Raw genomic sequence first — 17221 nt, forward strand, 5'->3', positions numbered from 1 at the left:
CAAACTGCAAAAGGTGCCTGAAAAGCACTGTAACATCTATAGAAGAAACGAATGGACAGTAGACAAACATGAAGCAATATACAAAGTGTTACCTACCTCCCCAAAAGCCTGAAGATGCCAGTGTCAAGATTTTGTTTAAAATATGACCCACCTTTTCAAAGCATGCACGTACACACACCCACACAACAGCAGTACTATAAAGTGATTTAAATACGCTTATTTTCATTTCTGCCACATACATTGGATTTTTCTTTGTCAAAGACTACGAGCAGCTATACCCTGTAATAACCCTTTCTTTCAAGACGGTGGCAGCTGAATGGCAAGGAATGAGGAACCCTGAACAAGAAGAACATGTTGCTACACTGTCTTTGAGAAAGTTTGGCTTCCAGCTATGCACTCATTAATATCAGATCTCCTCCTTTACTTGCCTCTTGACAATCATGTCACATCTGGCTGACAAATCCTTACAAGCTTATCCAAACTTAGGCAGCCCAGATCCTGCTCCAGGACTTGCTGGAAGGAAGCGGCAACACCAGCCCTGTACTGATGTGCCATCATGAGACTAATGAAGCTGATTTCACTTGTAGACTGCAGCAGCGCAACGTGCCTGAGGGTCTTGCAACACAGGAGAGCTAGTTCACCGAACAGATAAGGCAAACAATAAGCTTTTGCAGTTCAACAAGCCAAGCAACTGAATTCTGTAGGAGAATATAGCAAAAGGAGATGAGCGTTTATTAACTCCCCACAAGAGCGGGGTGAATTAAAAACCACGTGAACAGACAAGACAGGACATTTGCTTTTTTAGCACAGGCTGAAAGCGCTCTCTCTCTCTGCTTTCCAAATGAACCATTATACCAAAGCTGAAAATGGCCTTGGCACCACCTAATAAATATTACTTATACAAATGCTGTACACTTAATGTCATCATTCACTCTATCGATTGCTCTGGACCCAATTTCAGCGAAAACCGTTTCCAGTCTTCAAAACCACAATCTAAAAAGTGTACAATAGAAAACTACTTAGGCACACTTCTAAAAAGCAGTTCCAGAGAAATATACTGAAGAATGAGCCGTGATGTCACGGCTAAAATACATGTGGTAGTGGTCCATGTATTCTACTTACATATGGAAAATGAGAATGAAGAACAGTAATGTTTCACAGTGAATCATATGCATAATTTACACATCTCAGCGGACACTAATAATCCTTTAAAGGACCAGGAAAAATAGTTTTTTACTGCCTGCTCTTAAGAGCATTTGCACATCATAATAAGAACCCTAATGCATTTGCTTAAAGCACTTTAGATACTGCCACATACTTGTATTAGGTGTTTAGGTAGCAAGCAGGATCCTCTATACACCAAGCATGCAGAAAATTAAATGCCCCAGGCGGCATCGCATTGAGAGAGTGCATTCTCGGAAGTGTCAAAGTGACCATCCATAGCAATATATATATATATATATATATATATATATATATATATATATATATATATATATATATATATATATATATATATATATATATATATATATATATATATATATATATATATATATATATATGTGTGTGTGTGCCACATGCACATATTATATGCACACTGCACATATAAAAGTAACTAAAATATACAGTTCCTTCAAAATCAAAATAAAGTTAAAAAAAAAAATCCGTATGATTTGTAATTGTACCACACAAATACACACGTATATAGGAAGGGAAAAAAAAAAAAAGTTTCCTTACTTTATCTGTTGTCAGAGGTTTCTGTGCAACATCCAGGGCAGCGCCTCATTCCCTCATGGAGTACTCCAGCTATCTAGTTGAGGCTCACTCCTGTCTGTACAAGTATTAGAGCAGAAGCATCACACGCCTTCTTAGCCTTGTCTGAATATGAGCACCTCAAGGTCTGATGAATACTAAGACTGTGCACAGGGGAGTGGAATGAGATCCTCCCACTTGGTGTTCTGTGGGCCTTCTGAGTTTGTGTCTGCCTTGCTCACCTCTGCTTCATGCTCTCACCTCAGTGCCCCGGCTGCTCAGTTCCAGCATGCTCTCAGAGTCACAGGGCAGTCCCCTCACAGCTGGCTGGAAGAGGCCATGACACTCATCTTTCACAGAGATCTGATCAAAAGGAATGGCAGAGTCTTGAGACACTCCTCATTCAGTCTGAAGGAGATTCTACCTCAGCTCTGGCAGCCTGAGCAATGCATTAAATCAATGCAGCTGACCTAAGGGCACTTAGTTGTTTTTTTTTCCTCTGGAAAACAGAATTATCTTTGTATAAACTCTTAGTTTCTGCTTTCAGACTGGAAGCAGTTGTTTACACCTAGCCATAATTTGGTTAAAAAAAAATAAACAAATATATAAATGTAGTAAAAGATAATTAGGTCAGGTTGCTTCTACTTGAGACTGAACTTGTATCCCATTAAAAATGAAGTCACTACGTGGGGTCATTTACTAACACTGGGCAAATTTGCCCATGGGCAGTAACTCATGGCAACCAATCAAATTGCTGCATTCATTGATCTACTTGCAGATGGCTTTAAATACAGTAGCTAATCACTGATTGGTTGCTATAGGTATCTGCCCAGGGGCAAATTTGCTCAATGTTGATAAACGAGCCCCAGTCTTGCGGTCACTTTACTGCTCTGCAGTTCTAACCCACATACAGTGAGGTCAATTTGTAGTTGCATGGCATGGCAATCAACTAGCTACAACTTACTGGGAATTACAGCAAGCTTTTTAATGTTCATGAACCGTAATCCTTCAGGAGACAACTCTGTTTTTACATATATCTAAAAAAATTGCATTCTTTAAACGCCACCATTGTATCTTAACCCCTCCCCCCACACTAGGAGCTGGGTCATCTGTCCCTACTGTTACCGACCCCTGGGGCTATTTCTTAATGGAGGGGTTTCTACGATGTCTGGTAAATTGAGATTCTCCAAGGGCAAGTACACACAGGGCAGTTGTGAGCTACAGCATTGAGGGAAGAATGCTCAAAATTGGTACGTGAATGTAACAGCGTGAACTCACCCATTGCCCTTACAGGCCAGACAATTATCACTGGAAAATGCTCATAGTTGTGTTTTACTCACAACATTTCTGAGTTAACTGTACACTGATGAAATTGACCCTAGTCTGTGGAAAAACGATGGAGGGCGGATGTGAATAATGAACTTTTTTTCTGAAGCACTGCGTAGCATGTTAGCTGGTCATTGTGCTCCTACTGGGACTCTCTTCATAAATTAATAAGTGAAGAAATTAGTGAATTCTCTTGTTATATTAACAGCACCAGCCAAAATCCAAAAGCAGGCAATTGGGGGATATTGGGAAGTGTGGTTCATAGCAGGATGATGGAAGTTGCTATTCACAGCAGCTGGAGGGCCTCAGACATTTAATATTTCTCTTTTATTAGATCATTTTGCCCATTTAAGCCATCCTTTAAGCCATTTTACGTATTATTGTCATAAGGATGCCTTGTGTCTTCTGGGGATTAATGCTTTTACTCATGCTCTTACACTAAAAAGAATTAAATAGTAATGGTGCGGACATATGCAAGATCCTCCCAGTAGAGGCACTGAGCCCAGAATTCTATAAAATGCCAGAGATAGCCAGGAGGTGAAGAAACCTAAGGATGTAAGAGATGCTGGGAGTTGTAGTCAAGTAGTATGCAGAGGGACAAAGTTTAGCCATCAGTTTACAAACCTATTATGATCAATCCCAGTGTTATCTAAAACAGATGTGGCTGATGTGGGCTCTGGGAGTTGTAGTTGAACAACTGGTAAGCAGAAGGTTGTTCTTGGTATTTTGCCTTGGGATCTTCCACTTCTTACAACAGCCCTGACTGACTGCCACACAGATTTTTTTCTCTAGTTCCATCATCTAAGAATCAGCTAAAGCAGGGTTTGCATATGTAAAATATTACTGACATATGGCATAGACTATTTTTGTGCAAATGGAGAAAACAGAGCAGATATTTGTAACCACATTTTGGTATTTTTTGTACATTATTTTCTTTAAAGCACCAATGTTAAGTCTCCCAGGAAGGCAGTGTAAGGGTTAAGTTCTTTACTAGTAGCGGCAGACATTACACGGGATTAAAAAGGGAACTTTTATGGTTGCAGTCTGCTATGAAATTGAAGGGTATAGCTAGAGACAGGATACAGTGTGAAGATGAACTAAGAAAAGTGCACTTGCAGGTATTCAGTGATGCTTTTGTCCCAAGAGACATCTGCAGGTAAGTCAAACCAGGAAAAATTCTTAAGCATAAAATTCCTCAAATCTTGATCAGGAGGTGTGCATCATAGATGCCATACTCACAGCCTGCAGTGCTACCTGTAACTGGCTGGCTAAGAATTTTGGGAGATGGAGTTCCCTAACAGCTGGAGGGCTGAGATCTGGCATCCCTGGAGAATGCAAAGTTTGTTTCAAGAATGTCAAGTCAAATGGCCTCAACTCTAATCTAAACAGATATGGCCTCTGACATTTAATAGGAGTGTTCAAGCTGCTGAAAGCCATACCCCGACAGCTACTTTATCATGGAGCTCTAGTCTAATCATAAGGATTGCTCTTGGATGAAAGAATCTGCTATAAAACGGACAGGTATGTAAAGTTTTGCTAAACTGAGAAGCAAGATATAAGAAGTTCTAGGACTGACCTATCAGCAAAGCTGTGATAGGCACTTTCCACTCAGCCTGCTTCTTTTCTGCTGAAGTTTCAGATGGAGTGTAGCCTCCAGATCAAATGTAAGGGGATGGCAGCTCCAATTGCTTCCCCCGGGCTCTATATCCAGTCTCAGGGATGTTACACTACAATTCCCTGCGTCCCCGGATGGTTTTTCGGTGGTTGCTTAAAATTGTAAATTAATAAGCGAAGGGCTTCAGGGTGGACATCATTATTATGTACTTGACCCTCTATAATTATATAAAATATCATCAAATATGACAGGGATATCAAACTCGGATGAATGACTGAGCAATGCAGATACTAGGGATGTTATGTTTAGGGGTAGCCGAGGATGAGGACACCCACAGGCCATCTGTATAAACACCACAATGAGGATGATGGGAGATGTAGTCTCACACCAGCTGAAGGGCCAAGTAGAAAAACAAAGAAACCCCTCAGAAACCAGTGTACAAAAGTGGAGCTCCTGCACAGAGATCAGGCACCAGCTTTCCCCTCTCCCCTGAGAGCCCGACACATGTTCTTTTTGTGGGAAAGAGTTAACTTTCTGTCACCACAGTCGAGACTGCTGATGAACACCCGCTTCACACAACAAAACAGCTCTGGTGCGGATGTTCCCCAGAGGTGTGGCTTTTAATCCATAAATTGCAACACAAGTTTTAACAGGCAAGTCTGCTCTGTCACCAGAAGTTTAGTAATTAACACCAAAAAAAAAAAAAAAAAAGTCTTAAAGATGGTTTATGGAGATGCTCATGCTATCAAAAAAAAATAGCGCTCTCTGCTTGCAAAGATATCCATCAGTGAGGTGGGGAGCCTTTCTGCTGCACCCAATTAAAAGAAGCCTATGGGCCAGGAATACACATTAACACAACATTCCTGAATTACTGTTTCAACTTCAGTGATCCTTTTAGATGTGCACAGAGCAACACAGGAAAGCCAAAGCACCGGGATGAAGTGCTAATCATGGCTTCACAAAGAGCATTGGTACATGGAGAACTTCTAATGCGCCGCTCCATCGCCACATAACCCAAAGGCTTTAACTCCTTCCCTGCCAGGGGCCTCTGTTACATTTCTCTCCGTCACTTTCTTTAGGTTATATTTATCTTGCTTGCTCAAAATTATTACTAGTCATTCCAATACATTTAATTTTCTTTCTATTTAATGGGTTGTTATAACAGGTGTGGGACCTGTTATCTGGTATGTGTGGGACCTGGGGCTTCCCAGATTAGGGGTCTTTCTGTAATTTGGATCTCCATAACTTAAAGGAGAACTAAACCCTTAAAATAAATATGGTTAAAATTGTGATATTTTGGAGACAGAAATCTATACTGCTAAAGGGCTGTGGTTGCCCTGGGCTGGTACAGAAGCCCAAAACATAATGTACAGGTATGGGACCGGTTATCTAGAATGCTCGGGACCTGGGGCTCTCCGGATAATGGATCTTTCATTAATTTGGAAATTCATGTCACTTTCAAGTCCACTAGAAAATCATGTAAACCTTGTATAAGCCGGATAGATTGGTTTTGCTTCCAATAAGGATTGATTATATCTTAGTTTGGATCAAGTACAAGCTACTGTTTTCTTACTACAAAGAAAAAGGAAATCATTTTTAAAAATTGATTATTTGGATAAAATGGAGTCTAAGGGAGACGGACTTTGCATAATTCGGAGCTTTCTGGATAATGGGTTTCTGGATAACGGATCTCATACCTGTACAACATTTCTAGTCTACGTCTTTAGTTCTCCTTTAAGTCTGATAAAATCATTTAAATGTTCAATAAAACCAATATAATTTTTTGCCACCAATATGGATTTATGCAGTTTAGTTGGGGTTAAGAACAAAGTATAGGTATGGATAACAGTATCTGTTATCCAGAAAGCTCCAAATTATGGGAAGGCCATCTCCCATAGTCTCCATTTGAATCAAATAAGAACTTTTAAACACCATTTAATTTTTCTCTGTAATAAAACGGTACAGGTATGGGATCCGTTATACAGAAAACCCGTTATACATAAAGATCTGAATTACTAGAAGGCAATCTCTCATAGTCTCTATTTTGTCCAAAATAATTAAAATTTTTAAAAATGATTTCCTTTTTCTTTTTAATATTAAAACAGTACCTTGTATTTGATCCAATTTCAGATATAATTAATCCTTATTGGAGGCAAAGCAAGCCTATTGGGTTTGATTAACGTTTAATTTATTTTTAAGTAGAGTTAAGTATCCAAATTACAGAAAGATCCCTTATCTGAAAAACCCCAGGTTCCGAGCATTCTGGATTACAAATCCCATACTTGTAATTGGAGAGTTACCTTGACAAGTCTGAAAAGCCTATTGATACAACCAGCTATGGACATACCTCCCACAAAAAATGGGACAGTCCCAATTTTGACAGCTCAACCCGCAGTCCCAGACTGTTACTGAAATGTCCCGACTCTCTCTTTGATCTCCTGCACTGAACAGCCAGAAAAAGATAAATGTTTCTGAAATGTAATTAAATTAGAGGCTTTTGGCAGATAGCCCAGAATACTCAGCAGCTGCACATACTAACATTTTAAGATAAGCAAAGATACAACTGTGAATATTTAAGATAAGCAGGTCTCTTGGTGAAACTGTGGCTTGCAGTTTAAAGGAAAATTCACCTTCATTAGCAAAGATGTAATAACACATAAAAACCACAGAAATTTGTTCAAAGTTTCATAACCAGCCAAATTTTGTAAAAGAAACATGGTAATTAGGGGCGTGGCCACAAAAATGGGTGAGAGCAAAAATGTTGACGCAAATCTTTTCGTCCCTCTTTCTATTTACAAAATGTTGGGAGATATGAATAGAGACCCTGGAATTCCCACCACATCTAGAGCGGTGGTAGGATTCTCCAATAGGCAAATTTGCCCACACAATTTGTCAATGCCTTCAGAAGGAAGCTACAACACTCTGCACATCTATGTAGTGGTTCAACGAGACGGTTTGGACACCAGAATGTACGGATTGTGGCGGCAAAAGGTATACTTTACTACTCCATTAATTGTAGCATGGAACATAGTGAATAGTGATAGGTGAATTTATTCACCAGGCATGGATTTGCAACGAATTTTCGCATTTCGCCACCCACAAAATGTTTTCATGAAATGGAGGCAAAAATGCGGCATGGAAAACTCGAAAAATCTTTCAGACGCCCAATGACTGATGCACTTGGACAAAAGCGTTGCATGTAAAAAATTGTCACTCGTGTCAAAATCATTATTATGATGCCCATTAGCTTTAAAAAAATTTGGCGAAACGGGACAGATTCGCCAATCACTAATAGTAAATGCCAGAAGCTAATTTTTAGTTTCAGAGGTTCTAAGCAAAGCAAAACTGCTGCTAAGGTTCCATTTGGGTTCCATTTATAAGATACACTTTTGATAAAAAGTGACAACCATTACAGAACAGAATCATTTCTCTGCATCTTTCCCAGCATGCTGGGCATTTTTGTGCAGCTGCAAAATCTCAAATATATGCGGTTCTCACTCCAAGCACTTCCAGCTCAGTTTAGCACCATGTCAGTCTTTCTTGGAAACCAACCAGCGTCACAATAAAGTCAAACCTTAAAACCAACTATATTTGTTGGGGTTTTTCTTTTGATGATGAGTAATTTTGCCAGCTGGGAGACAGATACCAAAATCAGCAGACCTGCGTTAGTTCCAGTCTCAGGATCAGCAGTTTACAGCTGGCATTACAGCAAGTATGCATGAGAACAATGCAGGGTCAGGGAGGGAAAAGCCATAATTCAGAGGCCAAATATGGATTTACATAAGGACAAGCTATGGTGTCATAAGGGACATTTGACTTGTTTTGGACAAACAGACAATATGGAATCAGTGACAAAATAGAACATTACTGTTTGTATAAACAAATTCAAGGGGTGGTTCACATTTAAGTTAACTCATGTTATAGAATGGCTAATTTTGAGCAACTTTTCAATTGGCCTTCATTTTATTTCTTTTATAATTTAAATTATTTGCTTTTTTTTCCTGACTCTTTCCAGCGGTCTGTTTTTTTTCTGGGGAAATATGGGTTACTGACCCCATCTTAAAAACAAATGCTCTGTAAGGCTACAAATGTATTGTTACTGTTTATTATTCAACTTTGTATTCAGGCCCTCTCCTATTCAAATCAATGCATGGTTGCTGGAGTAATTGGGACCCAAGCAGCCAGATTGCTGCAGCACTGTTGAATAAAAAGCTTAATTACAAATAATAAAAAAAAAACACAAATAATAAATTAAAACCAGTAGCAAATTGTCTCAGAATATTGCTCTCTACATCATACTTACATTCAATTAAAGGTGAGCAACCCCTTTCAATGCTGTAAGGGAGCAGATTTTATAAAGTTGTCAAATATTTTACACAAAATGAAAAGTTGGTTTATAAGGTTTGATCGCACCATTATTTTACATTACTGCAACAAAGACTTTTATGGTCTTATGTGATTTTACAAAGGAATTTTATATTTGGCCAGATTTCATCACAGAGCTTAAAAAAAACATGCAATGCCATTATGTAAAATTAGAGATGAGTAGGGATTTTTTTTCACAGCTTTATACAGCCCTTTAGAAACTATTTTCCCTTGGGGACATAGTGGCAATATCCTAATGGATGTCCTATCTGCACTGCTGCAGGTGTTTTGAGCTATAATAACAAGTTGACTTAAGATGGAGCACTAGTTGTCTGAAGGGGGCAGGATTGATTATTCTGTTCATTCTCTTCCTCTTGCTAGCAGGGTGGTAGCTGTTCTGGGACCTAGGGGTATATGTATCAAAGAGTGAAGTTAGAGATCACCACAGTCTACTAGAGTGAAATTCCGCCACTCTCCATTCATTCCTACTGGATTTTTAAAAGAGTATTTATCAATGAGTGAAAGTTCATAAATTGATAAATATGCCTTTCAAAATCCCATAGAAATGAATGGAGAGTGGCGGAATTTCACTCTAGTAGACTGTGGTGATCTCTAACTTCACTCTTTGATAAATACGCCACCAAGAATGTCAATGGTTTATATTAAAAAGGGTAGCTCACTTAAGTTTACTTTTAGCATGTTATAGAATGCTCTATTCTTAGAACTTTCCAACTTGATCTTCATTTTTTTTCATTGGGTATAGTTTTCTTGTCTCTTCAATTTGGGGGTCACTAACCTCAGCAGCCAAAAAATTATTGTCAGGCTACAATTGTTACCTTGTATTACTTATCTTTATTTTAAGGTCATATTCTATTTATAGTCCAGTCTCTCATACAAATCCAGGTATTAAGAAAAACAGAAATATTCTTTACGTCAACAGAAAAGAAATCAAACTTTTCATTAAGCAGGTTGCTGTGCATCGGATCACACAGATGGAGGCAAAAAGAAAAATGGTTGTCAATGTACAAAAATAACTGATAAGAATCTAAAAATGTGCAGCTGGACATCTGCACAAATATTGTACATGATGCCTAGGCAACTAAAAAGGAATTTTATTAGAAATGTATTTGTGTTTATGTATAGCTATATGGAACTATGCACAAAGAGTGCTATTTTCATACTTTTCTGTGGCTAATACAGATGATCCTCTTAGCAGCTTTATAGCAAAAATCCACCTGGATGCCATCACTCTTGCCCAAGTAAACACCACTGACACCATGTTAGCCTACTGACCGGCATAGGTTAGGAAGGGTCACAGATACAGAATGGGGACCAAAATGTGCCTCTAGGGATTGTTGTTCTGGAACACATCACAGAAGCCAGAACCAAAAGGTGTCCACCACTGAAAATTTATTAACAGTTTTAAGAAAAATGGGATGAATACATCATGTACATGAATAACTTGAATAATTCCTGTACAACAAAAAGAAAATGGACTTAGGGGACACACCTGGGGCCAATTTAATTTTTGAGAGAGTTTTGCCGTGTTTTGCAGGACAAAAATGTGAGTTTTTTTCTTGACTTATTTGGTCAATGTTAGCTATACCAGATGGATTTTTTTTTAGTGATCATGTTTTTAGTTGACAGTGCCCCTCCCATAATTTTAAAACACCTCCATCTTTTAGAACACCTTCTCAAAGAATTGTGCAATGCTGCTGACAAGAAAAATGAGCAGTTAATAGAATTTACATATCTGACATATTAAATATGGACATTATAGCCAATAAGGAGTCATTTAAGTTTCCCATCTAATTTGTCCCTTTTTAGTCCGTATCATCATTTATTTATACAAGTTGTATTTTACCATAATACCATCACAAACTAGAGAATATAATCAATTAGCATCAAGGGTTAAAGGGCAGTTAAAGACAGTAGGATTAGGTAGTCAAAAAAGGTTGAAGAACAACTGAGACACGACTTAGACATACGTTTCTTGAAAAGAAAATGATTCTATAAATTATGTTGACATTTTAAAATCCTGGGTACATTAAGTCATTTTCTTGAAACCTGTTTGTCTTCAATAACCATTTAAAGCTATGGAGCGAAGGAGTCAGATAGGTCATGTTAGGGAATTCCATAGAAAGACAGAAGCCTGAGAGCAATCCTAAATTTGAGAATAGGAGGAGCAGAGGAGGAGAAGAGAAGGGAAAGTGAGATGGAGTCAGTGGGATGAAGGAGTTCATTTTGACAACAGCTCTGATAGTAAGGAGGGACTGATAAATGTTAGTGTTTAGAATTGAATTTCAGAGAACAATGGGGACCAGTAAAGGGATTTTCAATGGGGAGCAGTTGATACGGAATGTTTAAATAAGTGGATGAATCTTGTGGCAGCATTTACAATAGACAGAAATGTTGAAATATATAGAGCTTAACGCCTGTAAGTAGTAAATTGCAAAAGCCTATTAAAACATTTTTAAAATTCCAACATATGCCGCAGCGTTGGACAATAAGTGGATGTATACATTAGATACAAAGATACATAGGAAACAGCCAATACAACGTGTAAAGAGGGCAATGACCAAAAGCCTAGGTGGGAAGTGAACCTTTGTACTTGAATGGCAGGTTATGAAATTTTAAGGAACGTTAATGATGGAGGAAATACGATGGATTCAGTTTTGCGCAGGTGGGGCTATAACACCCAGGAGGAGAGAACTGGGGAGGGTTCTGGGCGGCATTGCATTAAGATGGTACTAGAATCAAAATGACGGGATCGGTTTTCTTGCAGCTGCATAAATAGAGGAGATCCCATTGAACTGGAATTCACTAGTGAACTTGAGTAGTCTGCAACTATTATGGTTATACCATACCAAGCATGGGCAGGGAAGCTGTCGGAATATAGCCAGTTTTAGACAAAGACCATTAAGAGCAGTGGTGCTGATGGGAAGTTGCCTAGAAAAGCTTCATACATACCCCCTCTACAAATGCTGTGCTAGAGTCTACTTCCCACAGTAACTGCCCTAGAAAAATCTATTGTTAACATTGTTGAGCATTACAGTTGATTTGCCCAGCTAGCAAATAATATTTCTGTGAGGGGGACCAAATTTTGGGTACCACTGGGAAATAATTGTCTGCCTTCTCTATCTTATTGTTAATATCCAAATAATGTATATGTTTATATATTTAAAGGTCCATGTCAAATTATTTGGATACAGGTCTAGTTTTTGTGGCTACATTTTAAGTCACTGCATTAAATCTGGTCTAATGCCAAATATTTAGTTAACACCAGACATCTAATTATCCATGATATAATTGGGCATGGGCACGTGAAATCCCCTGGCAGCCAATTCCTTAGATAATAATGGTCACAACACTCCAGCAATTGAAACTTGGTTAACCTCGGTGCTTCAAGCATTTATTTCGCTGTCGCAGACACACAAAATAAAAAAGTGCATGTCTTCATTAGATTAGTTACATCAGCAACTCTGTCCGACAGGATTACTACGGTATCATAAAAACACAGTTAAACATCATAATTAAGCTTACCGGACAGATCATAGCCGTAGTTTCTGGAATGTCACATACAAGATAACAACATGGTTCATGTGTTTAGAAGTACTCGTTACTGTGAATCAAAGGCATCGGAGCTACACCTTTCCCCAAATAACCTGTTTTACGGTTTCATTAATAGAAACAACATAAAAAACACAGATTCTATCAAGATCATCTGGAACATATTAGTTCCTGGAAGATGAGCAGCAACTATGAATTGGCAATTGAAGGGATATACACTTTCAGGGTTAGATTCCACTTTTTTTCTTTTCATGTGCAGTAGAGCATTGGTTATTGTGCCATGGGGAGATTTGTTTTTTTGAGGGGGAGTTGGTGTACCCATTGCTCTAATGCAGCAGTTCTCTTTTTTTGCAAGGCCTCTCAAGAATATCATCGTTAACACCCAGGCCTCACCCACATAAAAAATTACTAATGAAAGTTCAAAGTAAAAACATTACATTTATATAATTATCTGCATTTGCCTCCATATACTCATCATTTTGATATACAATTGTTGAATACAAGTGTTGAATATGGAGCCATTGTTGTGCTCCAGTAGAATAACCCTTTCTTGGAATTGTGTACAATGATAACCCCTTTTAATGGTTGTCCTGGCAGTCAGCCAGAAATCGGAAGCTTCCAATTAGTTAAGGGTAAAGTGGGGGGAAGCCTTGTATATACTATGGTGCCTTCAACTCACTAGCATGAAATTTCATACCAAAAAACAGAATCGGGGCACCTTCCTACCAGTAAATCATAAGGAAACAAGAAAATGTGCGTACACTTACAGTATAAAAAGCTTGCTTTTATTCCATGTGATTCAGTAAACACACAGTAAATTATATATATATATATAATATATTATTTCGAATACAGGAACATATTTAGAAGCAGTTGTATAGACTGTGTAAAGGTTTTAAAGTGCTAGCTTTGTGGCTTTTCTATTCCCTAAAATAACAGGGACATAAGCAGTCTCTTACAAAAAATAACCACAGCTTTTTGATGAACTAGTTACTCATAAGACTCTACCAAATAGCATTTATATATGCACTTGATTATAGAGTTAATTAACAATTGTGTGGTGGAACCCATAAACCTGCATCAGACAAAAACACATGTGTCAATTACAGGTATGGGACCTGTTATCAAGAACGCTTCAGACCTTGACTTTTCTGGATAAGGGGGTCTTTCTGTAATTTGGATCTCCAGGTCACAAGTCTTCTAAAATATAATTTTATTTACAGTATATCTTAGTTTGGATCGATTATAAGTTACTGTTTTATTATTACAGAGAAAAAGGAAATCGTTTAAAAAAAAATTTGAATCATTGAATTAAAATGGAGTCTATGGGAGACAACCTTTCCAGAATATGGAGCTTTCCGGATAATGGTTTTCCGGGTAATGGAACCCCTACCTGAAATCCCATTCTGCCCTAGTCACAAGCATCTACAGCAGGCCCAGACTGGCAATCTGTGGGTTCTGGCAAATGCCAGAGGGGCTGCTATAAGGTGCCATAGAAAGTCACTATTTAGTGGGCTGGTGGGGGCTGTTTGGGCCTCTATGTGGGCTGATTGGGCCTCTGTGTACCTGAAATGCCAGGACCTATTTTAATTCTCAGTCCGGACCTGATCTACAGGCAACAGTATCAGTACTGAGAAAAGTTTTGATCCATCTTTTTTTTTAGATATACTACAATCTGGTTCAGCAAGCAAACTGGTTACATTGTGATGTGCTACGCTACCTACTACAACACTGGTAGTCCCATGTCAATCAGGCTTCTACAGTTTTAAAGGTAAATTTGTGGCAAATTTATACACTAATGAAACTGAACATAATTCTTAATTAAAAAAACACAGTATAAACTGGGTATATTTTCCATGATAAATTTAAAACAACAATAGGTTTCCCTTTTTTTCAATTTTTTTTTAATTTATTTATGAAACTTGCTGTATGACTGAATCAAAACTCATTTTAAACTCATTGTAGGCCTATACAGGTACAAAAGATAAAAAAGTGACACAGCTTTGCTTCCAAACTTTTCAATACAATAGATAATATAAGTCACAATAAACGGTAATAAACACTCAGTAAGGAAACCTGAATACAGAGGGAGTTCTTTGATATGGCACAATAGAGAGCAGCATACATGATTATTATTACAGTGGTAAGGAATGCGGTTATCCCATACCCCACCCCACTTGGAGTTCTGCTCTTCGTGCATTACCTACAGGTGGCTGTTGAGCTGTGGGCTTACAGCTGTTGAGTGACAGCTCCCATCAGCAACTTCCTAATGAAGGAGGTTATATGGAAGAGGATCAGATTGCACAAGTTTATACTTTCTCGCACTCATTGTACCCCAAGGATTTAAGAAGAGAGAACATCAATGCACACTGGGAGATTTCATGTCATTTGTGCACAATCGTGTACCAGGTTTGGAGCTGGATACGGCGCTGCAGTATAAATTGCACTTTAACTAGCATACAATATAGATTTTTTTTCCTGAATGAATTTGAGTTAAGAGTTTATTAAACTAGCATGCCAGGCTATGAATAATGCATACACCATGCATTAGTACTAGTACACTATCATCCAGAACACAGTGGGACAAGGATTTCTTTTAGAAGGGGATTACAGTCTGCTATCGTTACAATTGAGTTAGGTACAATAAAACATTTCTCAATGAATGCCCAAACCTTTCAACGTGCTGCACTATGGGAGGCACACAGGGTCATCAGGAAAATATGTCAGAAACCAAAATAACACCTCTTTACAGTGGAAGTAACTAGCAGCACTTTGTTATTATACCCCTCTCTGATACAAGTTCCTTGTCAGAAAAGAACAGGTTAAAGTGAAACAAAAAGGAAAGCCTCCCAATAGAGAAAATCCCACTACAGCTGAAACGATTTCTCCATGCAGAGCATCAGGAAAAACATATGGGGCCCACCCAGAAGTTTCCCGGGCATTTCTTTAAGGTACACCGAGGCTTTTCATCGTATATTTGTACCGTACAATGCAAGACTATTGGCTTAAAAGCACATTATTTTGTTTCATAAAGTTTGCGTCAACATTTTAAATACACTATGGGCCCCATTTACCAACAATCAAATTTCGTTGTCTAAAAATTCATGGTTTCCCCAATTTTTTTTTAAAAAAAGTATCAAGTGTAAAAACCACGAAAACCAATAATACAAAACATTGCCAAATAAAAGTTTTTGAGGTCCTATATAAGTTATTTAGAGCTGCCCTGATGCTATTCGACCATTTTAAATCAATTCCGACTTTTAGGGGGGTGTTTATCCAAAACCAGAATTTATCTCATGTTTTTATTAAAAACAAAGTTGACCTAACTCCCATCCACAAATTTAACTAATCTTCTGTGGAAATGGTGTAATAAAATGGCCCACTTGCCGATTACTTTGCAAGAAAAAAAAAAAACATTAAAACAATGAATGCATTAATATTACTAGTTAAACATGTCAATTAAAAGTAGCTGTAAGTGAGCAGAATGATGTATCTACAACATCCGGATTTTACAAAAGCTATGCAAGTTTTTTGGAAGCTCCAGTTTTGCCTTCATCTCTTCTTAGTCACTTGTATATTAAGACGAGTTCATGTACATTACAGCACAGTACAGCAGAAAGCAACTCAAGCTCTAGCTAGGAAAGCTAGCTAAAAGAGGTGCCAACTGAACCGTATCATCTTTTAGATTTGGGATATCCAGCAACATGGAACAAACATCTAAATTACCCAGCTAACAAAGAAGAGTGCTCCATTAGGAGAGATGGAGTGGCAGGCAGGGCAAGAGAAGATGGGTGTGCCTCCAGGAGGTCCCAGAATGAGCAACAAATATATATTTGACAACAAATGAATCTACTGAAGGAAGCAATAATTAAAAATAATTAATGCAAATTATTAAGGGAGGTTGATAAAACAAGATAAAGAGTCTCCAAAAAGAAACCCAATGTTAATGGAAAAAATCCAGATGCCTTAAAAACCATCAGATCAAAAAAAAAATTGGAGGGGGGGGAAAGATTTTTAAAAAATCTTTTAAACAAAACGACATACAGGCTTATCCTTCTTGTGTATGATTAAACATAGATAGTGAGGTTACCGTTATAAACTTGATGGGAAAGAGACAGGCCTTTGAAATAGATCAATTTGTTCCTAAAGAAGACATATAGAATGAATGAAAAATAACTAATTTTGTAGGCAATAATGAATATTAAGTGGTGCTGGTTTCACTCTGGGCTAAGAATATTATCATTTAAAAATGGCCCTTTGGAGCCCCCTATAGATCTGCTACAGTAGCTGGCCAATGTTCAAATGAATGGTGGGAGTGGCCTAATGGTCCCTGGCAGAAGCACAGTAGGAGAAGGATAGCCAGTCACGGCTCTGCATTCACAAAAGCAAAGACGGGCTTCCTTTCTCCTATCAGGTCAGCCTGGCTACTCATTGGTTCGATCCTACAGTGCAGGGTGTTGCCAGCTTGCCTCCACAGCCTGGGAGAGGAGGCATCAGGAAGTGGAACAGATGGGTGAAACTAGTAAGGTTTTTGCATTAATTTTCAATAAATCAGCCCGAAACACTTCTTTTTTCAGCACTTTCTTCTAT

At 38.2% G+C, this 17221-nt stretch overlaps 1 protein-coding gene across 6 annotated transcripts in view; it reads right to left on the minus strand.

Moving 5' to 3' along the window:
- The window catches only part of bnc1.L (basonuclin 1 L homeolog), a 61756-nt gene that overhangs the window by 17170 nt on the left and 27365 nt on the right, over positions 1-17221 (minus strand). For 2 of the 6 annotated variants that reach the window (XM_041586803.1, XM_041586802.1), the window contains exon 1: positions 1741-2102. The exons of 1 other annotated variant lie outside the window; for it this stretch is intronic. The gene's annotated coding sequence lies outside the window, so the exon portion shown is untranslated. Of the gene's footprint in view, positions 1-1740; positions 2103-17221 lie in introns of those variants that run through there. 3 more of the 6 variants (XM_041586801.1, XM_018253139.2, XM_041586804.1) reach the window with 3 other exon arrangements.

Source organism: Xenopus laevis, chromosome 3L, assembly GCF_017654675.1.
Source record: "Xenopus laevis strain J_2021 chromosome 3L, Xenopus_laevis_v10.1, whole genome shotgun sequence".
NCBI lineage: Eukaryota > Metazoa > Chordata > Amphibia > Anura > Pipidae > Xenopus > Xenopus laevis.